The following is a 26,642-nucleotide window of genomic DNA, read 5'->3' as shown; positions in this document are numbered from 1 at the left end:
TGTAGAGGTCTTGAACATGCTTCAGTGTTTAGATGTTAAAATAAACTAGTCTTTGTGAGCAACAATTCCCAAAACAATAATAACTGACTCTTGCATCTATGCTAAATATACTACAATGCTGGTTAGAACTTTATAAAGATGAGACGATGAAGTGTTGCAGATTCATGCCATAATTATGTTGGACCATCTTTAGTTCTTTTAATAATATTAATTAAACGCTTCTAACCTACCGTACTTGTAATTGTCATCTGAATCCTTTCAATTTCAGACCACAAACACTAAAACCTAGGATGTCATCAGATGTTATCTGAAACCTATGGTAGAGATTTTTCTGCTTTGCTGTGGCCCATCTACTTGATATTCTGTCTAACATATTTGAAAAATGTGTTGACTTATAATTTTGTTTTATTTAGTTAACTATAAATCTTAATTAGACCATTTCCACCATCGACCATGTTATTTGAGACATCCCAAACCATATTCTTTGTGTCATTCATACTAACTCAGAGAGAGGTCTCTTATTTCATTTGGGAAATAACTGTTTTGTATCAGTGATAAACGAAATGATAAATGAAAAATGAAACCATGCATATTAGACAAAATAGGTCATCTCAAACTCTTTGAGTTGGAGACATCACTCAGCCAAGGATTTGCTTGTCACTGTCTCTGAGTCATATCCCTGAGTCAAGGAGCATGTAAGAGTTGGATGTTTGCATAGGAGACTGATATTATACCTAAAGTCACCACAATCTCACTGCATGCCACTCTAAAAAGCATTTGTAAATAGCAGTCCGAGAGATCAGTCTTTCCCTCTATTCATGTCTGGATTTAATGGAAAATAAAATGTCCAAGCAAATGTGGAAACTGTAATACAAGTACAGCTGATTTGTTTTGCATATGTGGTTCTGACCTAGGGAAAACATCATCTCATTAGATAATTTCTACATGAGTCTTTAACAGTAATATAGACATCAGGACCTTCTCTATTATGAGAGCATGTTTTTATGTTGTAGAAAATAAGTTAATAATGTGTAATTCAATTTACAAAAAGTAGTGGCAAGCCATTTAATTGCTCAATGAATTCATTCTATTTGCAAATACATATTGAATATTTTCAATATGTCAAAGTTCTTGTTACATTAATAAACAATCATTTTTGCCCTTGTGTGTCTCTATATGCATGGACAGATTGGGGCTAGGGGGAAAATAAGTGTGCTCAGTAAATTAATGAGATGATTCCCAGAAAAGGTAAAATGTGCTGTTAAAAACTGTAAATTTAGGTCAAGGGCATGTATGAATCAAAATCAACTACTCCCACATGCTAGAGAGATGGATAAGTACTTAAGGTCAGTTATGGGGACTGGACTTCAAAGCTTAGTACCCGCATAAGGAGCCAGACATTCTGCAGACAGCTATAACACTTCTGAGAAGAGTCTGAAAGAAGATTGCTGGTTCCCAACATAGCTGATAGAATGCAAGTCCCAGGTTCAGGGGGAGATCTGCATTAAAGATCTGCATTATCCACAGTGATAGAAGAGGAGACCTGATGCCCTCTCTGACCTCTGTACACATGAGTGCACAGATGAATCTAGTACACAAGTGTTTATGAATCTAGCACACAAGTGTTTATACGCACACACAAATATTTAAAAATTAAGGACTTTTAAATTTCTGAGGATAATCAACACTGAGATGAGGTGGAGAAAGTAAAACCTAGACAATGATTTTCTCTGAGAAGAAGAAAATATATACCAGGAAACAGAAATAATATTGTTCTTTATATATTTCTTCCATGAGTTGCTTTAAGGTTGATTTCTCATTAGACACAAAATTGAATGTTTTCACTTCAGATTCTCTGCCCCACAAAATTAGTGGGAGAACCATAGAAATAACTGTGCTACTTTGATGACAATAAAGCTTTTAAAATAAAGATAGGACTGTCTGGATAGAGAATAGGCTTTCAATTTGTGTTTGTGTGTGTGTGTCCTTTTGTTTTGGGCAGAAACAGGGTAGTTTTTAAGAATGTGTCAGGGGAAGAAAAACCATTGATTTAGGGAGTTGAGTGCCCAGCAGGGATCTTTCAAGACTTCCTTGTTTACATTAACAAAACCCTCATTATCCATCCTGATTTGCTAGACAATGAGACAAAAGTAAAGGAATTAAAAGCAAAGAAGAATCTAGTTATTGTTTGATCAATTTAATTTTACAGAGAACTGGCAGTGAGCTGTGTCATTATACCCACTGATTGTCTTTTGCCAAAATCTGATTTTCAGTCAACCGGGAATATAAAGGTTTAAAGATGCCACATTTCCATGTGATGGGGACTTCTAGAATGGGCCATGTAATAGGAGTGCTCCCTGTATGTGCTTGCTAAGGTTTCTCTTATTTCAGTTAACTCTATAATAAGGAAGTGGTGGCCTCAGAAACCAATGACCATGCAAGCAGAATCTGCAATTACTAGGAGCTCACTCCTCCTTGCCATGTACCATGATTTTTTTTTTCTGTTGAAATTTCATTATTTTACCACCATGCTTATCATCCAAACTAACTCACTTGTTTGCTAACCTTATGAATTTTTAACACATATACACACAGATGGATGCACTATGAAAAAAAAGTACTTACAGACAATCTTTTCTCAATAAATAAATGAATGTTCTAAACAGGCAAGTTCCAAATTTGTGCTAAATACTAAGATCCTGTCTTGAAAATTGAAAGTGTTTCCTGAGAAAAATGAAATGGTGTCAGTATCTGCATGAGTGCAATACAGCTAAATTAACATGTAGGGTTTCCTGGTGTATAGTTGCACATACATTAACAGCAGAATGTGAAGCCATGAGAAGAAATATAAGTAGATGTGGTTCATCCATATGCTCTGTTGGTGATGTCATGGCTGGGCTGTGAGACTAACATGATAAGAATTTGTATCTTGTTGCTTGCCCCCCTTATATAGGGTACAAGCATTATTTCAACACACTGACTTGTATACATACAAAGTAAGGACACAGATTAGTGGTAATGATTTTAGTATGTTGGGAAGTCCTTACTTATTTTTTACAATTCCTTTGTAAAGAAAGATTACTTTATTCTTTGTGCTCAGTATATCATTACAGATTATACTTAATCTTTGTTTTAAATTTTTGAGATTATAATATAATAACACCATTTCTGATGTTCGATCATGATAGCTCATGACAGACCACACCAGGCCAAACAGTTCCACGTGAGGTTTACTCAGGAGATAGGGCAAAGGTGAAGGCAAGAAGAGAAGGAAGAGAGAGAGAGAGATGTCAGGGGACTCTGCCTATTTATATGAATAGTGACAGTAGACTATTGCAGGCAAAGGTGGGAGGTGAGATAGTGAATTCTGGGAATGTATGTTGTTTGCCTTGGCAACAATATGGGGGTCGCCTAGATGTGATGGCACTGGATTCGGATGCAGATACCAAAAATTTCTCCATCTTTCTTCTTTCCCTTCCCTCCAAAGCCTTCCATACACTCTACTTTGCTCTTTTACAAACTCATGGTCTCTATTTTCATTAATTGCTTTTAAATGCATGTGTATATCCTACTCAAGCTAAATACGGTTGTTCATATGTATGTTTTAATCGGTGATCATTTGATACTGAATCTGTTTTTTGTTTTTTTTTTTTTTTTCATACTTCAGGGTAGGCCTCCACATTTTCCAACTAAAATGAACTCAATAGATTTTTGTAGACTTTTTGACTCCTTTTGATAAGCATGACATTTTTTGTCTTAATTATTAGTCTTTTGTTTATATGTTTTTGTTTCCATTTTTGTGAGTTTTGTGTGGGCATATTTCTTGATGCTTTTGTTTGTGTTTTGAAAAAGAAGAGAGAAAAAAGAGTAAGTTTGGGTGGGGAAGGAGATGAAGAAGGTCTCTGAGGAACTGAAAGAGGGGATGACATGATCAAAATATATTGTCTAAATATTTTTGTTTGTAAAGAAAAATACTCAAATAATATCAAACTTACACCTTTGCAAAATCTGATTTACTGAAAATTTGTTTCTTAGTATAATGACTGGTGTCTGGCATGCAGCTCTGTATGCTCTTCAAAGCCTATCACCTATTTTTAAAATTATTAGTGGATACATATACACGTGTGTGTGTATGTATTTATGTGTGTATTTGTGTGTGTATGTATTTGTGTGTGTGTGCAAACATATGCTTACATGCTATGGTGTAAATTTGGAAGTAATAGGATGGAAGTTGATTATGTTTCAGGCTTTCTGGGGAATAATCTCAGAATATTAGTCTTAAACAGCAAGCACTTTTACCTACTTAGTCATCTTGTTGGCTCCCACCATTTTACAATAAGAAATGATTTATTATTTATTGAATTGCAATGTGATGCATAAATAAACTTTTAATTCTTCAAAATCTTTGAAGAATCATGTTTAAATTATTCTCATCTCTGTTTACAATGTATTTGAAATTATCATATACATATTTACCTATAAATGTAATGCTTATATCTTAATTTAATCACATAAAGTTGGAAGCATATGTCTTACTTTTTGAACAAAGGTTGTTAAATTTCATATAATAGGTTTTTTTCAGGGGAGAAATGAGAGTAATTAAGAAGCATGGTGTTACCTATTTAATTAGCCTATTTGTATCCTCAGAAGAAACCTTAGTTGTGTGGAGTGTGAGGAGCTTGCCTTTAGCTAATCTAATCAGAAGGTTTTTCTTACTCATTTACATTTCTTTTTGGTTGAGGTTTCTTTTTTATTTTTATCCTCCAAAGTGGCTCAACAAAAATTCTATACAATATACTTATGCATAATTAAAATGTTTGAATCTGTTAAATTCATATTCATGTCTGGGTTCATATCAGTCCCTTCTCTGTCACAAAATGAAAACAAATGCACATATTTTACAATAAGGAAGTATTCCTGGGTGAAATCCTATCTCATTGAGTATACAAAAGTAACATGTTGACACCACTGAAAAGCTCAGAATGTAGGCTGCCAGTAGATCATCTTTTTTACTCCACCTAGGGCAAAGCTGATTTTCAGGCACACCTTAGAGAGGTAACTGTCTTGTTTGCAGAAAGAAGTGCTACCCACTCCAGCTAAGTATTCTTTCAAAACTCAAAACCCTGTTTAGAAATCAGTAGATTTAATAATCTTGCTCTTAATTACTTTTTAAAGGAATGAATCCTCTAAATTAGATTGAACTTTTAGGGAGAGGCAAAACAGACTGAAATAACCAGCAGCATTGTGAAGCTAATTGCTGGACCAGTCTTTTTCTGGAAGAAAGCTAGTAAAGAGCAACGGCCATTGCTCAGGAGGTCCAGGCTCTCCAAGTCACATCACACTGAGACTCTAAAGTAGAAATAGCTTAAGTAATTATTCTGTAGAAAACAAAACATTTATTCATCAGTTATATTTTCCAGAAGCCACTCTGAATTAGCCAAACTAGATAATCTGTTATCCCATGCTGGGGTGCAGCTCATTTGATTTCCTGTGCTCTGGTTGGCTTCCCTTAAGGGTTTCACATTTGCATAAGCCTTGCCCTACCAGAAATGCTAAGGTGCCTTGATAAATATTAATTGGTTATATGCCTCCACATACTCTCCCTTTTACTACCCTATGAATTCACTTTCCTCTCTCACAATCCAGAAGTATCTAAGTTGCTGTTCTTTCTCATCTTTCATCCAAACTCCTTGAATAACTAATTAAGTACATCTTACATCTTTTTGGTTCCTCGTCTGCATATACTAATCATCCCAAAATTCCAATTTAAAGCCAAGGCTTGTAGGACACCTGTTTTGGTCCATTTGTATCCACACTTCAAAACGCAATTACACACCAGTGACTTAACTTCTAACTTGCAAGCAAATATTCTATTTCTATCTCCTTATTTCTGATCTAAGAGCAGAAAGTTGGTTTTTAGCTTTGCATGTTACCAAAAAAGAAAAACGACTCATTTCCAAGGCTCATTTGTCACTTGATGGGATACAACTAAATCCTTGCCAAAGAGAGGTAAACAGATTATATTAGAGGTTGGTGAATTCTCTTTAAAACTTAGGGAGTGTGATTTCTTTCTTCCTTTATTTTTTCTACTGAGCACAGTTATTACAGTTCATTTTATATAAAATACTTAGGACCTTGTAAAAAAAATTCCACATCCCATGATGACAAAGAGGACTTCTGGACAGATCCTGAGTGGTATGTCAGAGCTTATGTGTACCTACTTGCCTACAGGTTTTTTTTTTTTTTTTTTTTTTTTTTTTTTTTTTTTTTTTTTTTTCATTAGCATGAAATAGATTTCTATCTTGTTTAAACACTCTGAGGGTTTTTCTGTTAAGTATAGCTAAGCTAGTCTGATTGCTTACATAGATTTGGATCAGATATCTCTTATGAACTCTAGCCATGTATTATAAACTGCTATTTAATACTAAAAATGAACCTATAGCCTATCTTGTTAGAAACTCTGTTCAACTTTGCCTTCTCTAAACATTTCTTTCTGACATTTGATGATCAAATAACAATGCCAATATAGACAGAATTTTTCCTTTTTAAGGCTGAAAATAGAATGTTCTCTCTCATACAATATATCCCAAGTACAGTTTGCCCTCTCTTGAATCTACCTAGACACCCATCTCTCTTCTCTCTCCTCCATGCCCCCAGATCCACTCTGCCTCCATTTCCTTCTCAGACAGGAGCGGGCTTCCAAGAGATGACAGCTAAACAGGACAAAACACACGTGAGAAAAGCAAAAGATCTCATATTGAAACTGGATGAGGCAACCCAATAGAAGGAAAAGTCTCAAGAGCAGCCAAAAGAGTCAGAGCTACATCTTTTCTCGAGAAGGCTGTGTTAATACTGGAAGCAGGCTGTGCAGTATTTTTTTCACTTGTAGTGTAATATTGTCAGCACTACCACTAAATAATTTTTTGCTTACAATCTATTTACATATTTTCATTTCAGCAATGTATCTCATACTTAAGGATTAAAGAGATTTAATGTTGCATAAAAATAATCTCACTTACTTTAAATAATATCGATATTTTTACAATCATTAGTGGTATCTAAAACACAGACAATAATAAGACCAAGTAGCTAAATACAGGGTACAATACTGCTAATACTTTCACATGCAATTGCATATGAAAACAATCAAATCCTTCTGTATTAGTTGATGTGACAGTACTGGCCAAGGTATTCAATTAGAAACAGGAAGCTTGAGTATCTAATCAAGTTTACCTCTATGAAGAAAATCTCAGACTTGAATTCCATGCTTGTGACCAGTGATTAGATCCCTGCAACCCAGGTCTTGTTTTTTGCAGTTTTATGAGGGAGGAGTGTGACCCTTATTTCATCTAATTCTGATAATATCTGACTACCAAACAACTGGACCCAAGGCCTAGCCTAGTAAGAGAGAGTTTCTTCTACAGACTTCTACCTTTACTGGAGTTTACAGCAATGTCTTCCTGGCTCTTAAAATTGACTACTCAAATAATTTAAAAGTACAGTCTTGCATATTTTAAATTTTATATAAAAAACCAATATTACATTGAATTTTATTTTGTGTCATGCTCCACTGTAGCTAGTATGATAAGAATCATATGTATCATCAAGGGTAGTTATGGCTAATTAATTTTGTTTCTAGTTACCTGTACGTTTTACTTTGGTTGTGTGTTCCTATTAGATTCTGTTAGAGGCTAACACACAGAGATTCCATAATGATTTTATGTGTCTCTCTTGGCATGACAATGCACTTTTAAATTAAGTATAAGCTTGCTAGACAATAACAAATAGTTTTCTAAGCATAGGCTTAATGCTTATTTCATTGAAAACACCTCAAGAGTTCCCATTGCTCTCTCATGCTCACAGGGCATACAGTCAGCTGAAACTCCAGTTCTCTGCTGGTCCCTTCACATAGTGTTGTGATTTTCATTTAAATCTTACTAATTATCAGTTAAATTTGTGATCTTTCTTTTCTTCCCTTTCTTTTCATTTTTCTCCTTTTCCTGGTTAACTTTCTCTTTACCTTATCCCTTCCCCTTCCCTCCTTTTTAATCTCCTCCCCTCCCCTTTCTCCCCTCTTCCCTCTTCTTTCTTCTTCCCTTTCACCCATTTCCTATCATTATTTTCTTTTAGGAGTCTTCTTCTTTCCTTTTTCTATTTGTGGTTTTAGGGAAAAGAGACAGGGTTCCACAACTTCCAATACCACTGAGCCGTTTCCCTAAAGAACCCTTGAACATATTTTTTATATATTTTTATTATATTTACTTTTTATATACTGCTAAGTCAACTACTTATTTTCAGTTTTAAGTTTGCTGTTTCTTTTGTTGTTTGTCTGATTAGGGATCTAGTCTTGATTTCAGATATAGAGAACATTTCCTCTTTTATAATCATGGTCTTTGCTCTCGTTTTAAAATTTGACTTAATTTTATGTTTCTGTGCATCTTGCTTGCATATATGTCTGTATACCGCATGTATAGGTGGTGCTAAGGAGGCCAGAAGAGGACAATGAATCTCTAAGGACTAAAGTTGGATACAGTTGTGAGCCACTATGTGGATGCTGGAAATTGAACTCTAGTCCTCTATAAGAACAGCAAGTACTCTTTAGTGGTGAACTATTTCTCTAGTCTTGATTTCTATTTATTTTTGCAGTGTGTTTCAGTGAACCCAAACCAATCTTATTTTCCTATCATGCTTAGTTCTTTGGGTACTTTAAAATAAATTTTCACTTTCTTTCCTACTGATTTTTTTTTTAAAATAATCATCTTGTACATAAGTGACTAGCTTACTCTTCATTGGTTGGCATGTTCTTTCAGAAAAAGTAATGCTATATTAATGGTTTGTGATCATGAGAACAGTTTTCATTGAGAAGAGTTTTATTCACTGAAGGTAAGCCACAGCATTCTTGTATGTGACCTCTAGGCTGGTTTGGGGTTATTGCTTTTCTTATTTCCCTCTCCTCCATTGGTCTATGACAAGGTCCTGGCCTACCAGGTAAATATGGATACAATAGCTTAACTTTCAAGCTGATTTTGTGTGACATAAACTTGAAGTAAAGATCTCCCCAGCAGACTTTATAGATGGTCAAAATGAATCTTGGTACTCAAATAACTGGCTTCGAGAAAAAAATTATTATTTTTTAAATACTTTATATATCACACATCAGATAACAGCAAGTTATCTAATAAAATTTATATATATATATATATATATATATATATATATATATACTCATATATATGTATATTTAAGACTGTGACAATTATAATAGAGATTATAAGACTTCAAGACTTTAAATAAAACACTCAAGAACAAGCTAAGAAGTAGAGGCCAAAATATAAACTCAAGTCTCTTCTCCTCCCACTTCTCTTTGATGTGTTCCTTTAAATTGAACTTTAAGTCTTAGACTGACAGATTCACTTATTCTAAATGATATCATCACTTTAAAAATAAATGAAAGAACCTTGCTCTCATTTAAGCTGCTTCTGGATTTCACCACATGAACATTTCTTTTGTAATCCAGATTCAAATAGAATTATTTACCTTTTAAACCTCCCAAAGTCATTCTTCTCGTCTTAGGCATTAATTGAATGTATTTTATTTTCACCCCTTTGAGGACTATGTGGATATGGTGCAGAGAGTATTTTTTGAAGGCTGCTCGCTGAGACCAGAATTCTGTTATGGTTTGTATCATCAGTGTCCCCTAAATGCCATATGTTGAAGGCTTGTTTGACAGCCTGTGTGACACCAGGAGGTAGCTGAATCTTTGAACATGACAAAGCTTATGAACAGGGAGCAAGCCAGGTCACTGGTGGTGTACCCTGAAAGGGGATTGGAGGCCATGAGTTCCTCTCTTGCTCCCCTGTTTCCTACTCTTTGTGAGATGGGTGGTGGTGCTCTACAATTTATACACCGACATTATTCTCTCCTTCAGTGCAGGCTCAAAGTGATGGAAGCACTTGACCATGGGCGCACATAACTGAAACTATGAGCTCAAATAAAGCCTTTCTTTCTTCCAGTGAATCACCTCAGGCATTTGTCACAAAGGCTGAAAACTTTGTCTCAGAGAAACTGTGAGCCTAAACAAAGCCGTTCTCTCTCTCTTTTTTAATTGGATATTTTCTTTATTTATATTTCAAATGTTATGCCCTTTCTAGTCTCCCCCAACTCCCCTATCCCATCTCCCCCCCCACCCTACCCCCGCCTGCTTCTCTGAGGGTGTTCCCTCAACCCACCCACCCACTCCCAACATCCAGCCCTGGAATTCCCCTAAACTGGAACATCCAGCCTTCACAGGATCAAGGGCCTCTTCTCCAATTGATGCCCAACAAGGCCATCCTTTGCTACATATGTGGCTGGATCCATGGGTCACTCCATGTGTACGCTTTCTCTTTTGAGTAAATCATCTCGTAAGGGCTGAGAGCTTTGTCTCAGAGATTTTATTTCTTCCTTGTTTATTTCTTACCATAGATGTTATATAAGTAGACCGAGGAAAACAGTGGCATGAATAAAGATTAATTTAGAGAATTTCATTGACCATTTGTCTTCAGTGTTATTTACTAGGGTCGCATTTTCTGGAAATGTATTACTATATATTTAGGTCTGGTTAATTCAGTTTGAAAGTACACAAATTTTATTAGTTCAAAGCATTGCAGATCAATTTACATGTTAGTAATGTGCAAGTTACAACCCTCTCTCTTAGAAGCTAATCTTTCAAAGCTGACTGGGTGTTCCAGATGCTTCTAACTGTAATTGAGTGACCAAATGCATAGGAATCTCTGAGGATCTGCAAAGGGAAGTACAGACAAACAAACAAGCAAACAAAATAATAAACAAACAAAATAGATTTATCTTTAAGATGATATACAGTTGGTGATAAAAAGTGTTTAAAAATCTAATATCTATATTAATATAATACATATATTGTATTATATATATTATATAAATATGCACAAAAGCTAAGATTCTCTAATCCTTGTTTGCCTTTTAATCTAGGCTTACTGAAAGTGGAGGCACACACCTGTAACTCCAGGATTCTAGAAGCAGAGGCAGACAGATCTGTGTAAGTTAAAGGCCATCCTGGTATACAAGTTAAGTTTCGGGCCAGCCAGAGCTACAAATGAGACCTTGGCTCACATAAACCAAAACAACTGACCAAACAAACAAATAAACAAACCAAAAAAACAACAACCAAACAATAGGTCCACAAAAAAGTTGATTTTTAGATGAACTTGGAAATTGTTTCACCTAACTCAGAAAGAAAAAGAAAGAAAGAAAGAAAGAAAGACTAATACTCACATTCCCCCCCCCCCCCATTGTATTGTAGGATCCTATCCTCATAATATATACATGCATTGTGTAAACTGGTATAAGTGTGGGTGTAGTGTATTAGTTAGAATTGTTACTAGGGAAAGGTCATATTAATTTGTGAGGAAGGACAGGATATGGAAAGGGACATATGACTCATGAAAGAGAATACAAAACCCTTTTTGTCAGTGTTGTTTGTTGTTTTGTTCTGATTTCAACCCTGTCATAGATTTTTCTTGTTCTTTTATTGTGGTGGATAAATGCATAAAATGTAACAGAGAGCATAAGTGTAAAACCCCTAAATAAAGCTCTGTGCCTTCAGAAAGGCAATGCATGCAAACTATGTAGAAATTCACTAAGCTTCGTCATGTTTGAGAATGGTCCAGTGTTTGGTTGGTGACTTTAATCTGGCAGTGCAATGATTTTATTTATGAGTTAATTATAATAAAGTCATTCTACCAAATAAAAATAATTTAAAAATTAATCCTTAAATATTCCTTTAGGAATTTTAATTCTATATCCTACTGAATATGATATTATTTCTATGCCAGTAAAAAAAGCCAATTCAAGCCAGATTAAAATATATATAAAGGCAGGTTTATTGGGGAGCTTCACTCAGTCTGGTGAGTTCACTGTCCTCAAGGAAGAAGGCCAGGGAAGTTTTCATGTCAAGGGAGGTGGAGGAGAGGAGGAAGAGAAAGAGAGAGATAGTGTCTTTATGCAGAGAAAAGGAAAAAGGGGGAAAGAAGAAGGAGTAGACCAAAATGTCTGGATTATATAACAAAAAGCCTTTGAGGGAAGGGCAGCACAGCACCTGGACTAAAAAGTTGAGGGTTGGGGGCAGGGTATGCTAGGTGGGCTGATGGGAGAACCTGGAGGCCTGGTCTGATTTGGTATGTAAAATATGCTCTTATCCCTAGTCTGAAACACAACGAATATGATAGTAAAAAATTATGTTGTTAAAAATAAGACAACTTGTCTGACTGGTATTAACCATTAAGTAATAAGTCATCTTACACATGTGCCTCTACCTATGGCTTCCTTTCTTACAATTATTTCCCATTTGATGAATTTTTAGTCATTCCTACATTTGGAATCAAGATCACATGTAGTTTCATAAAATAATTTATTAGTTGTTAGAGATGGACATCCAAATAAATCCATGTCATTTTGCTGGATGGTGGGAAGTTTTTTAAAATCAGACTTTTCATGCTGGGTTTGAAGCTGACATCACTACCCTACACATGAAAGCACAACAGCTATGGTTACTCTGATAATACCCACACAAGACTAGTCAATAAACAGCCACAGATGAGGAAGAGGCCTATGGAGCTCTGCCAAGCCCTGCCTGGGATAGCTAATAGTAGTTGAGGGCTGCTACAAAAGAAGTTGTCACTCTCTCTAGTGATGGATGGAGCCACTGGTGAGATTTTCATATTCCAGCATATAGCTTCACACACAAGTTCACATGTTTTAGCTACTTTTCTATTGCTATGAGAAAACATTTTGAACAAAAACAACATAAATGGAGGAGAAAATTTTGCTGGGTTTATTCCAGAGGTTGAGAGTCTACCAAAGTGGGGGGGGGAGGGGGCATAACAGCCAGCAGCAGCCATGGTGGCAGAAGCAGGAAGCATGAGGCAGGAGCAATAAATCTCACATCTTAAGCCTCAAGCTTGAAGCAGACATTAAGCTAACCCAGCAGAGAATGCCTCCTTGCAGGGATGTACTTTCTTTAGCAAGGATGAACCAACTCATTTCCCCCAAACAGCGCCACCAACTGAGACCCAATATCTCTTGAAGGATATTCTCATGTAAACCACCACACTGTAAGAGGGGCCTTGTTCATACCCAGTGAGTAACAAAGCAAAAACAGAAATAAAACACACAAGTGAAAAAGACTTGGAGTCCAATGGGTACTGGGTGGGAGGAAGGAAATGCGGATCTTTTGGATGGGAGGAAATGGGGTGGTAGTGGAAGGAATGATTGTGACTAGAATATATTGTTTATATACATAAATAAAAGTCCCAAAGAATACATTCATTTTAAAACTCGTGCTTTTCAATTTGCCTTGGGTCTCCTTGGACATCATTAGCAGATGTCCATATGGAGTTTAACTGTTTGAGGTACAGACACTTTTATTCAAAGGATAGGCCCTGCAAGCTCTCTTTTGGGATCTGTAACTACATGTTTGGCTTTAATATGCTTATTGAAGAACTTAAACATAGTATATACTCACTCTCTCTTTAAAATACCAATGGAAAAATAGAATGCCTTAGTCTGCCAATAAGTTTTATTTGTTTTTACTTTCTAACTGTTCTATCATACAACTTTGTTGTATTAAGAATTTAATAGTTCAAGGGGGTGGGGGTCAAACTGTCTTTGTTGGCTAAATATTAAATCACTCTTTGGCTTTTTTTTTTTTTTTACATCTGACAGTTATTTTTCTTCCTCATCTTTAAAGGCGGAAGTTCATGAGCATTTTATCTGATGTCGTAGCCAGGGTTTATTCATGCCCAGACTCATTGAAACCTGCCAACCACATAAAAAGTGTTGCCAATGTCGGAGAAGTGTCCCCTGTGTTTTAATACATAGGGGCTCACTGTTTGAACGTGAATTCAGAATAAAAATGTATTCCCTCCTATAGATGTTTGCTTATCCAAGTGGCTGTCTACAAAACTGAGAGAAAGATATTTATTTTACAACGTTTTGAAAATTCTGTTAAATTTGGTTCTTAATGGGGCCTACTTACTGTTTTTCAGATCACCCAAACTGACATTGCCTGAATTCAGGTCTCTGGTTTATTGCATTCCAAGATTTGCAAGCTTTGGCTCTCCTTGCTTTATAATTTCTCTCTAGTTCAGCTTGTTCTAAGGCAGACTTCAGTATCCCTATTTATGTTATCACATTGTACTATGACGTCCCCCATTAGTTTTAGAGTGTCACATTTCTTTGAGACAGTTTGCAACAATAGTCACTAGCCAAATGCACCTATTTAAATTCTGATAGAAATGTAAACACAGTGAATTTGTCCTTCAACCATGACACCAGAATTCCATATCCACAAAAGCCACACATGGCTCATGACTACCTAATTAGACAGTGCTGATATAGAAATGGTTATTATTATAAAAGGTCTTGTATGACATCCATGCCCTACCATCTCTACAAGTAGGACCCTAACTAGCTATTTTACCTTCTTTCTTCTTTCTTCTGTATAATGAGGTATCATTGATCCAGTCTAATGGGTTGATTTTTTGAAAGCATCTGTAACTCAAAATATAGGCGTAAATTTACACCTTACATGCCAGGGAGTTTTTATTTCAAACACCATCTGAGTTAAAAGTAACATCAGGAAAAACAAAGTTGCTGTCACCATGGAATCTATGCCAACGAGGATGGCAAACTCACAAAATCTTCAAAATGTTTTAAATATCTGGTAGCTAAAAGCTCCCTGGAGAAGAGTGAAATTGGTAATGCACAGAGACTATAGGCTGTGCAGTTAGATGAAGAGATTGGACATGGCCATTATGATGAGGGAGGGGTCCTTCCTCTGGTCCTTGTATGAGATGAGGAATGAGTCATTCAGGGGAGGGGGAAGCTATTCACTCGGTGCCTTAAAGCTTGGCACTCTCAGGGTTATGGGAACATCATCAATAAATGTCAGGACACTGAGAGACAACAGCTCTTCCACTGCTAGAGACTGTTGATTTCTTTCCAGAATGCAATTGGAAGCCTAGACTATGAGAACATAGATGGCCATGAAAACCATCCATTCCACATCCTGCTTTGAAAACCAAGAAACATAAAATGTGTAGTATTTGACTAGCTTTAAATAACGATGTACAAGAAGGGAAGCACAGTTGTTAGAACTCTGGTTTCTAGTTGTTACTATCTTTTGTAGAGTTTTTTTCTGATATAGATATGGAAGAGTCTTGACTCTTTTATGAATTTTATAAGTCTTAATTTCCTTTTTTATTTGAATTCTTGAAATGTTGTTGGTGTTTAGTACTCCCCTTACAGGGAGCACTTGGATGGCCAAATCTACAAAGATTTCCACATGTGTAAAGACTTACAATTTCACTTTACTTTCCAAACAATAAAGATTTTTACCATTATTTTACCATTATAGCCAAACACACAGTATGTGTGTATGTCACAGAAATTACAGGCATATACCCTTTGTGCATGGTCATGAATGTCATAAAGTCATAGATGGTCCACAAACTTGTTTCTACATAGAAATGTTTAGACAATCTCAAGAAAATTTCTATAATAACAGGTGGCTTAATGTATTTTCTAGTGCATTTTAAGACTTAAACTCAACAGGACCTCATACTTTGTTTGTTCTTTGTAGGTGCAAGTTCATGGTATATTATCCAAGAATTACAGTCTAATGGTGAAACTGTTTTGCAGTCGCTGTATTGTCAACCCACAGAAAACTCAGAAGGCACATCATAATTTAGCAGTTTTGAAAACATAAATGGAACACTTCAACTGCAATCACTTCAAATGTATGTAAAATTATATGCTATGTTATATAATTTTTTAGACAATTCTCTTATTGTTATAAGATAATAGAACTTCCTGTTACTCATCCTGCTGATATAAAGCCTCTAGTTTCACATGAATATCACACTACATTTCTTTTGGAACTAACAAACTGATTTCCACAGCATTTAAGATATGCTGTGGTTACCAATAAGTTTTTTGTTTATGAACAAAAATTAATTAGCTTGATCTCTGTGCCTAATTTGTGGCAAGTACTTCCAAAACTGCCTGTAAACTATTTATTATAGGTGTAGACACAGCATAATTATTTAGTATTTACTGGAAACAATGTGTGAAAGTAAAGGATAACACACCTACCTAGTAAAGCAGTCTTTCATTAAGAAACCAAACAGTGTTTCCCATTTCAGGAAAAACCCCCAGGGATACTCTTACCCACACTTAACAGCATCCACTACTCTCAGCCTAGTAACTTGTTTTCTGCCAAGTATTAGGGTCTACTAATCCCCCAAAAACCAAAACCAAAACAAAACTGGGTTAGGGATATGAGCCAGAGATAAATTGCTTGCCTAGCATATGGGAGATCTGGATTCAATCATATTACCACAAGGGGCTGAGGGCAGGGGCGACATAAAGGGAAAGAGAGAAAAAAAGACATACTCAAAAAAGAATTTATTAACAGAATGACAAAATTAAGCCTAAGTTTTAGAACAAACTCTCCTATCATAAATTTTATAGGCAAGACCTGGATTATGTTAGGAGATGAAAATCATGTGTATTAAAGTAACGTTGTCTTCAAAAGAATAGTAATTTTACTTATAAAAGAGAAAATGCATCCTGTAATCTATGTTTTGTTGGAATGTGCTTTTTTTTCCCAAATACTTTTTGTGTTAAATAAAGGAAAAATAAAAGAGCAAGGGGTTTAAAAGAAAACAAATAAAGCAATACAAAAAATAAGAAAACTTAGATGTCCAAACACAGCATCTAATTGTGCTGAAGAGGAAAAGATAAAATAATTCAAAACAGTGTGTATATGCTTTGTTCTAGGAGCAAAGCCTGTGTCCCTCTAATTGGTGGGTCTCCTGCTTACTAAGCTGCAAGCACACTATCTACAATCAAATTAAATCCAATCATATGCTACTCTAATCTTCTCATCTCTGAGTATGGATTAGGATGTGTTTATTTTCCTTAAATATCAAAGAAATCATAAGGACTATATGATTGTCAAAGTAGCACACAAAATGTAAGTGTTTCAGTTTTCAATAATCAGAAGCAAAATAAGTTTCTGTCCACTTGTATGAAACATTTTTAAAAAGAAACTTTGACAAGAGAAACTGGAGAGAGAGAAAGAGAGAGAGAGAGAGAGAGAGAGAGAGAGAGAGAGAGAGAGAGAGAGAGAGAGAGAGATAGATTTAGCTAACAAAAGAAACACATAGCTTTTATCATTTTTTCTTTGCATATTTATTTTGTGTAAGATCTCACTGAAACAGGACAGGAAAAAAATCTACTTTTGGAAACCTTTTTCTTCTCAGTTGAAAGAAAGGTTTGAAGTGCCCTGAAGGCGATTTCCAGAGTTACTTTTGTTTTATTTTTAAATTGCAATTTCTTTGAGACTCAAAAACAACAAAATCTATCTGTATGTTGCTACAGTTCCCCGTGGTGGGGTAGGTGCCCCTTCCCAGAGGTGGATAGTACATTAAGGAAGGGAAATGCTTCAAATATGGAGATTGGCCTTGGATCCAGTGCTGACATTCAGAGATTAAAGGATCCAAAGGGGGCCCAGGATGAGCAGCACTTGCTTGGCTCTGCTTTTGGGTTTACCAGTACCAGGATTTTTTCTTGGATATTTTATGTATTTACATTTCAAATGTTTTACCCTTTCCTGGTTTCCCCTCTGGAACCCCTCTTTCCCATCCCCTTGCCCCTCCCACCCACTCACTTCCACCTTACTACCCTGGCATTTCCCTACACTGGGGAATAGACCCTTCATAGGACAAAGGGCTTTACCTCCCATTGATGCCAGACAATGCCATCCTCTCATACATACTCAGCTGAAGCCATGGGTTTCTCCGTGTACACATGGTTGGTGGTTTACTCTCTGGGAGCTCTGTGTGTGTGGGGGAGGGGTCTGGTTAGTTGATTTTGTTGTTCTTCCTATAGGGTTTCAAACCCTTTCAGCTCTTTCAGTCTTTTCTCTTAACTCCTCCATTGGGGACCCTGTGCTAAGTCCTATGATTGGCTGTAAGCATCCACCTCTGTATTTGTCAGGCTCTGGTAGAGCCTCTCATGAGACAGCTATATCATGCTCCTGTCAGCAAGTACTTCTTGGCATCCACAAAAGTGTCTGGATTTGGTGTCTGTACATGGGATGGATCCCCAGATGGTACAGTCTCTGGATGACCTTTTCTTCAGTTTCTGCTCCACACTTTGTTCCCATATTTCCTTTAGACAAGAGCCCTTCTGGGTTAAGAATTTGGAGATGAATGTGTGGCCCCATCACCCAACCTGGGGCCTTGCCTAATTTCTGGATATGGTCTCTACAGGTTCTCTCTCCCCTTTGGGCATTTCAGCTACTCTCCTCCCTGTTGGGTCCTGGGAGACTCTTTTTTGGCATCTGGGACTTGCTGGTGGCTATCCCCAGTTAAATACTTTCTAACATAAGAAGACATTCTTTAAATTTAAATTTGTCAGTAAGAATTTTCTTGCATTAAAAAAAAAAAGATCAGTACATAACCCTCAATAACATAATTCAGTCTCATCTGTTTGGACTGTTATAGAATTTGTGGTTTGAATGTTCTCACATGTTAGTAGTTTGACTGCAAACTAATTCAAGCCCACTATTACATACTGCTTTAGAGTTTTTTTTTTCCTTTTTAATGCGTGTTTTATTTTCTTGTTTAGTGATAGCACAATAATTTATTTGCTGGACTTTGGAAAATTAAGTAGTTTGATAGCAGCAGTAATACCCCACTACACTCTTCTCTACACACCTTTTTTGAATACTCTCACTATATGTGTATCAATGGAATTTGGGGTCAATGACATACATACATCTAAAGACCTTTAAAGATCTATGCACATCACACAGCAGTTACAGCCTCCCTGGGGCCAACACAAACAGAGCAAGCTTCTATTTCTAGCCCCTTCCTTTTGCTGAAATACTAGTGGATGTAGCCTGTCACTATGATACTCTTCTAGAGTCCCTTGTTTGCCAGTAAGATTGATGTTGTGTTCTAGACATTTGTGTTCTGTCTTTTGTCAAGTGCCTATTCCCCTCTTTGAGTCTATTTTCCTTGTCTTTTTCTGTCTGTGTTGTATGTGTGTGGCCTGATTCCTTTCCAATATCACATGTTGGCATTATCTTTCTTCTATATCTTTGACAAGTGTTTATTTCATCTGTGTTGCCTTTAATGATTAAGAAGCAAAAGACTCATTTACATTTAAGTGATTTTTCTGTTATATTTAGGCTTTCCTTTTTTTTTCTAAAAGTACTAACGTATTCTTCTAGTGTGGAAGTCCATTAAAAATTAAACTCATTATTTTTGGATATTGTTGAAATAACAGGATTATTGCAAATTTGAGATTAGCATGGGCTACACAGACATTGTACCAGGGAAACTACATTGTATGTTACTCTCATCTGGCTTATTTTTATAAGGGTTTTACTGTGTTAGTCTAAAATTCTCCAGTGTTCCTTTTTATATAGTGTGATAATTGTGACATAATAATTTAGATTTTCATGTACCTACACTAAACTTTTATACTTAGTTTTTTCTACTTGAGAAATTTGACCATTCTTATAATTATTTCCAGATGATTCTTTATTTACATTTTCATTTAAATATCCTCATATGGACGGCTTTCTGATTCTTGGGGCACTGTCTGTTCTTGTCTCAGGGGCAGGCTATCTTAATTATTGAAGTCTAATATTATAATATCTATTGCATGAATATTTTACAATTTTCACACATTGATTTCCATATAAATACGTGAGTGAAATGGTCACATTTTCCTGCAATGCCAAATGACTAAATGAAATGAGCTTACACATTAGAGGGAATTTTGATCTCTCTAGTATTGTTTTTTCTATTCCACATTAATACTTATGTGGTTCTATGATACCACTTAATGAAATTCTGCACAATTTGTCACAGTTTGTGATATATTAGTAAAATTATATAGTATTTTTAATGATACTGAAAATGATTTTGGTGACTTACCAAAAGATATATGAAATTTATATATCTTTTGATTCATATATCTTTGGTGACTTACCTTAAAGATATATGAAATTCAATTGACTTTTTTCTATGTCTTATAACATTGTAACATTTTTGCCAAACAAATGTTTCAACCAAAAACTCTTAGGTATTTTCTTTGATTATGTTCTGGTCACCTTTATTAGAACCTATAGAGTTGTACTATACTCTTGTTATATGGATGACCTATTATATCATTGCCCACTAGAAGCAATTCTAAACACCATTCCTGGTTCTGGAGCTTAGAGAGAACACTTTCAAATGATGCATAATGTTTATAATACAACTCTATAGGTATTTTAATTTTTAGGAATTTCTCTAGCATCTTCTAACATTTTTGTAATTAATTTTAAATTTTTAACAGATTTTGCCTATCTGTATAAACATGTCCATATGGTATTTCCCCTCCTACAGTCTTAAGATTGGATGGCTAATGTTAAAACAGCTTGTATTTTCTGGTACAGATCTAATGTAGTCATTGGATACTATCCTTTTTAAGTTTTACATCCCCAGATTTGCAAACATTCAAAGCATGTGTTTTGCACCTTTGCTCATAGGTGAGCTAAGCTTGTAACTACACTGATTTTTTTTCCTGTGATGACGTTGTCACTAGTCCTAGAGGCTTCACTCTGCTAAGATTTTTATAAATTATAATTATGATTGCTATGACTCTAGGTTAAGTGATTGAATTAACAACCGAGGAATTTAGATTTTAAAAATTTATTAAGTATTGTTCATTATACAGTAGTAGTGTAGGGTTTTTAATACAAAAGTCTATCATTTTCAACAGCCTATCATTTTTTGCTTTTCTTCTTTGGTTTTTTTCTTTTTTCTTTCTTTATTTTTTATTGGATAGTTTATTTACTTACATTTCAAATGATATAACCTTTCCTAGTTTCCCCTTCAGAAATCCCCTATCCCATCCTCCCTACCCCTGCTTCTATGCGGGTACTTACCTACCTACCTACCCACTCTTGCCTCCCTGTCGTGGCATTACACTACACTGGGGCATCGAGCTTTCCCAGGACCAAGGACCTCTCCTTCTATCGCTGCCAGACAATGCCATCATCTGCTACATATGCTGCTGGAGCCATGGGTTCCTCTATGTGTACTCTTTGTCTTTGGTTGGTGGTTTAGTTTCTGGGAGCTCTGGGAGTATCTAGTTGATTGATATTATTGTTCTTCCTGTGGGGTTTTAACCCGCTTCAGCTCCTTCAGTCCTTTCTTTAAATCCTCCACTGAAGACCCCGTGCTCAGTCCAATGGTTGGCTGCGAGCATCTGCCTCTGTATTTGCCAGGCTCTGGCAGAGCCTCTCAGGGGACAGCTATATCAGACTTTACCTGGGGATCTATCCCATATACAGACGCCAAACCCAGTCACTATTGTGGATTCCCAGAAGTGCTTGCTGACAGGAGCCAGCCTATCATTTTTGATGTCTCTAGATTAGTTACTTCTTTTTAGAACAAAATAAAATTAAAACAAGTTTCCCACACCAGATGATCCTCCATTCCATTTCATGTGTGTTAAAAGGTTGTCTTTATATCCCCAGCCATTAGTGCCATTTGGGATGGCTATGATTTGCTTAAGATAATGAAGAATTTTTTTCTTGATGACTTTGACATGGAAATATGAATACTTACCAACTTGGCCAGCAATTAAAGAAGGGGGTTAGAGGGCGGTAGAACATGCAGAAAGCCAGTACTATCTAACATTGAAAGTAAAGAGAGAGGTGTGGGAAGAGGAGAGAAAGCTAGAGCTAGACCTGAGATTCAGTTAATTATTGTACAAATTGATTTATGGTGAATCACAACCTTGTGTTTAGAACACTGTTAGCTACCACAGTGACTATCCTCCCTTATGTTTTCACTTTGGCAATAATTTATTGACATGTATGACTTGAGATCTTAGGAGCAATTTTTGTTTTCAAATCCAAGTCTTAATTCCACAATCACTTGAGAATCAGTGTGTGGTACTTTGAAAAAAATATGTCTTCACTCTGCTTATTCATTTTGGAAGAAACTAATGTAAGAATGAAATACTGTTTCTCTCAGCTGGATTAGATTTTGATAATGACTATAGCAAGAAGACCACACACACACACACACACACACACACACACACACACACAATCTAAGCTAGACATACCAAGTGAACAACATTCCAGGAAGATATAAGAGATTGTGAACACAAGAATGCAGGACATTTGGAGTGACACACACTTCTTTTGCATTCAAACACTTGAAATAATTTAGATGTACCCTACAGTTAAATAGTTACCTATTTCTCTTTCTAGTGATAAGAGAGTCTATTGTGTAAGGGGACTTTGCTTCAAATGGTACTTCTATTATGGCAGAAAAGAAAGGGATTTATTTGTAGTTGATAACTTACAGTCTCTGCTTTGCTGCCTGCCAATCACAGTTTAAAGTCAGTGTATATGTCAGAAACAGGAACATGTAATAACTCCTGAGAACAGAATTTTGTAACAGTTTTCAGAGTTTTCTTTGTCATTCAAGGTTTGTGATATGATATACTTATAAAAAAAGGTAGTGATTCACAGTTACAAAGAAGAAAATTCTCCCTGCCTATATGCCTTAGAAAATCATAATATCATGTTGTATTGTATAATATACTTAATATACCTATTTTGTTTTAAATTGAATATGCATTCTTGGCTTTCATGCCCATACCTGTCTTTCATCTCCAGGGAGTCTCTATTTCTGAGATGACTCTACAAGTTTCTTTAATACTCAAAACTGTCACCTGTCGACCGAAGAATCTTTCACAAACATTAAAAGAAGTGAGAGATTGTTAGATTATTATTGCAAACTTTTATGTTTTCTGATATTGAACTTTAGGGACACATTATTACTAAGTTTTTATATGGAGAGACGCGTGTCACCAAATACAGACAAATACAAAGCAGATAAGAAACATGCCAAAATTAAAATAAGTTTTAAAAGGGAAACTCCATATTATGTATGTTTCTTTGTATTTTATGAACAGTAGCTAAAGAAAAACTCTCCCTATGATATGTTGTAACATTCATTCTAATTGAAACTCTGCCAGAATGATAATCAGCATAAGAAAATGTTAGGTTCAACTGGCAATAAATGTGTCATATTACTCCCTCTATACTGCTATCCCAGCATTTCACACTAATATTACTCTTTTTGAAATGCCCATCACAGGTGCTCTACAGACTTCATACTTTCAGGTCTTATATTTAAGCCTTCAATGATTTTTGGCTGACTTTGAAACCTGTGAATGCAGAGGTTACATTTGATTTTAATACACATGCAAGTCAAGTTTTGTCAACCTCCTTTTTGGAAAGACAATATTTTTTATGGCATATTGAAGTGTTTCAAGTAGAAGGTCAAATGTGTTTGAAGTCTCAGTATTGGAAAGGTAGGGCCATCTAAGCCCTTTAAAGCCTAGAGGTCACCAACAGCTCTGTATGCTGGACATGGAGTTTCAGGGTTTAGTCTTCATCCTTCTTGAGTTAAATATTGTTCATATCTGATTTTTCTGTTCTATAGCTTCACTGCATTGGTTCCTTTAGGAAAAGGAATATATATGTCTCATGCCATTGTATGTAAGCTTATTGTTTTGATTTTTATGGAGGACCACAGGTAATATATTGTCTTGACTATTAGAAGAGACTTCATACATTAAAATATGTTGAAACTGTTAAGTTGTATGGATTTTTTTTGCTTTAAGAGATGGCCATGAAACTATAGGGGTAAGCCCACAGTGTTAGAATTTGAATGCAAAATGTAGTCCCTGCTTCTCAGGTTCATAAGGAAGTTATTTGTGGAGATTGCAAAATCTTTAAGAAGTAGAATCTAATTAGACATGGACCTCTAGACATACGGTACTTGTGGCTTATACTTTGGCTTACCCACAGTTCCATCTTTGCTTTTTTGTCCATAGCTCTTGCTGCCACCACCAAAAACTGCTCTACTACTATGCCATAGAATCCATTGTATACAGCTTAAATCTCTCTAACCTAGTTTGTTACCAGATATTTGGTTACATCTCTGAGAAGAGTAACCAATCCCTCACATGATAGATATTATCAGCAGTTACTATCATCCCGAATTTAGTGATATTTATTGTAACATTTTCAATTGACTGAGCAGTTGTATGAATATTACAATGGTATCAAACATATAAATATCATTTGTCTTTATATTGGGCTTTCCCAAATCTTTGAAAATAGGGTAATTATGCTAATGTATTTGTTTGTTTGTTTTTGTTCATCTTAATTTGACTAGAAAAATATGCATTTCTGGACACTAAATACTAGATGCTTTCCTGGTTATATGAATGCTTTAGGACACCCAACCTAAAATTTACACATAAATTTAAAACTTAACCTAAAATTTACACATACTTGCATGTTGACTTCTAATTCAACTAAATTACTAGCAGTGAGACCAAAACCAAACTAGCCCTAAGTAAAACAAAATATAATACTATGATAAACTGCTAAAACTCCTAACCACTTTATTATTTTAAAGGTCTTAAAAATAATAATACCTATGCCATGTAGGCTCCATTATACATTTATATTTATAGTTTTTATTTATTGTTATTTAGCGAGACAAGTTTGCTAGTGTGGGCTTCCCGCCAGTTTAATATGCAACCAAGCATGACTTTGACCTCATCTTCCTGCATCTACATCCCAAGTTTTAGGACTACAAGTGTGTGCCACATTCTATTTTGTGTGGTACTTATAATCAAACCCAGAGTTACACAAATGCTAACCAAGCATGCTATTAGCTATATCCAGAGCCTCCTTACCTTAAATCTACTTCAGATCTCTATGAGGCCCTTCTTAACTCTTGTGGGTTATGATTAGTAGCCATATTGGTTGTTCATGTCCTATACTTTGGCATGGGACTTATTTAAGGATTATAAAACATGGTGTGTGCTCCTTTAGACCTTATTAAACTCCAGTGTGAGTTCCCAAACTCTAAGTCTCAATCTACTTCACATTATCAAATCTTGTTGAGAACATCCTGAAGATGTTTCTGTTTATTAGCTCCTTTTCTTACAGAATGTAACACAATAGAAATTAAAATAAGCAACTTCAACATACTTTTACTGAAGGTTCACATAAATATTGTGAAAAGTAATATCAATTTTACAGTTGAAAAAAAATCACACAACTGATGCTGTTTTCCATTTCTATCAGTGTGGTATAGTTGACTCAAGAGAAGGAGGGATTTACATATCTACTTAAGTATTCAGGCTGATGAGTCTGTTTTGGATAATGTAGCTTTGAAATTGTCTATTAAGTTCTTATGAAAGAAAAACTAAAAATAGGCAAATGAACATTTCTTATTTAACAAAAAAAAAAAAAATCAAAACCACTTTAATCTCATGGTCTTTCTGATGGAAACCTGAATTCCTTAGAAATATTTTGACCATGCTTTGGGTATCAGAGACACCATTGACCTTACCCTTGAATGTGTTTGTGTTCACATCTCAGCTTTGCATCCCCAGTTTCATGAGAATTTTCATACTTCTACACTACACTGGTGAACGACTGATAAAACCCAGGCCAAATAATTATATTAGTGTTACCTCCAGCTTTACAATTCTCCTGCTGCTGCTGTGTTTGCAGTTATCTATCTTTAAACATTGACTCAAATGTAACCTTCCCTGTGATACATTATTCACTTGTTTATTTTCCTTAATATGTGCTTCACACATAATCTTTTTTTTTCCACAGCCAAACAGATATTAATTACAACACGCTAGGCAAGATGTCTACAAAATAGTACTCTATTCTCTCTGAATGAAAGTTGTTTTTACTGTTAACTTTGGATGTGCAAATTCACTGGAAAACACATGTCTGGCTTATTAGGCAGTCTTTCATTGATGTTGATTTCTTTCCAGAATTTGGAAAATTCTTACTGCTCTAGGAATAGGTTATGACTGTCTGATGATTGCTCTTGTCTGGTGATATTCATCTTGATATTTCTAATGTGTGCTCCTGTACTTGTTGGGAACTTGTCACCTGCTCTTACACCATCTTGAGTACTAGCATCTCTACTGGAGATAGTAATATACCTGTCCACAGTCGTTCGTAGAAGGCTTTGGCCTTTCTTTTGCCACTGATTGTGTTAATTGTTTTAGGCCTCTACCTATGTTGGGAAAAATTGGTTTAAGAGAATTTCGAACATGTTTCCTGCTTCCCAGAGTTCCCAGTAATTTTGCTGCAAAAGCCATTTTTATGAAAAGTAGGATTTATAAAATTCAAATACTGGTAAGCTATTTTTAAAAAAAAATTATTTCTGGTATTAGGACTATTCTGAGTTCTTGAAGTGTAGGATATGTTTCTGTCTTGCTGGAAAGGCAGCAGAAAGTACAAAAAATGAGAGAGAAAGAAAAATCCTAACACTGTGTTGTACTAAAATATCCAGTCATATATGCACTGGGCACATGTGTTTTACTTACTATGTTTTATATTTTAACCATTTCTCAACATGCATGGCTTAGATCTTGGAACTCTGACTAAATATGGAGAGGAAATGAGGACAGGATAGACAAACAGGTCCACATTA

The 26,642-nt window shown here is 35.6% G+C and overlaps 1 long non-coding RNA gene across 2 annotated transcripts in view; it reads left to right on the top strand.

Moving 5' to 3' along the window:
* Positions 1-26,642, top strand: part of LOC143441974 (uncharacterized) — a 77,725-nt gene that overhangs the window by 14,863 nt on the left and 36,220 nt on the right. For both annotated transcript variants that reach the window (XR_013109788.1, XR_013109787.1), the window contains exons 5-6: positions 10,990-11,056; positions 15,659-15,815. This is a non-coding gene — a long non-coding RNA (uncharacterized LOC143441974). The remainder of the gene's footprint in view (positions 1-10,989; positions 11,057-15,658; positions 15,816-26,642) is intronic.

The sequence above is a fragment of the Arvicanthis niloticus genome, chromosome 4, assembly GCF_011762505.2.
Source record: "Arvicanthis niloticus isolate mArvNil1 chromosome 4, mArvNil1.pat.X, whole genome shotgun sequence".
Taxonomy (NCBI): Eukaryota; Metazoa; Chordata; class Mammalia; order Rodentia; family Muridae; genus Arvicanthis; species Arvicanthis niloticus.
Note: the sequence above shows the minus strand (reverse complement) of the source record. Positions and strands in the feature narration are given on the sequence as shown.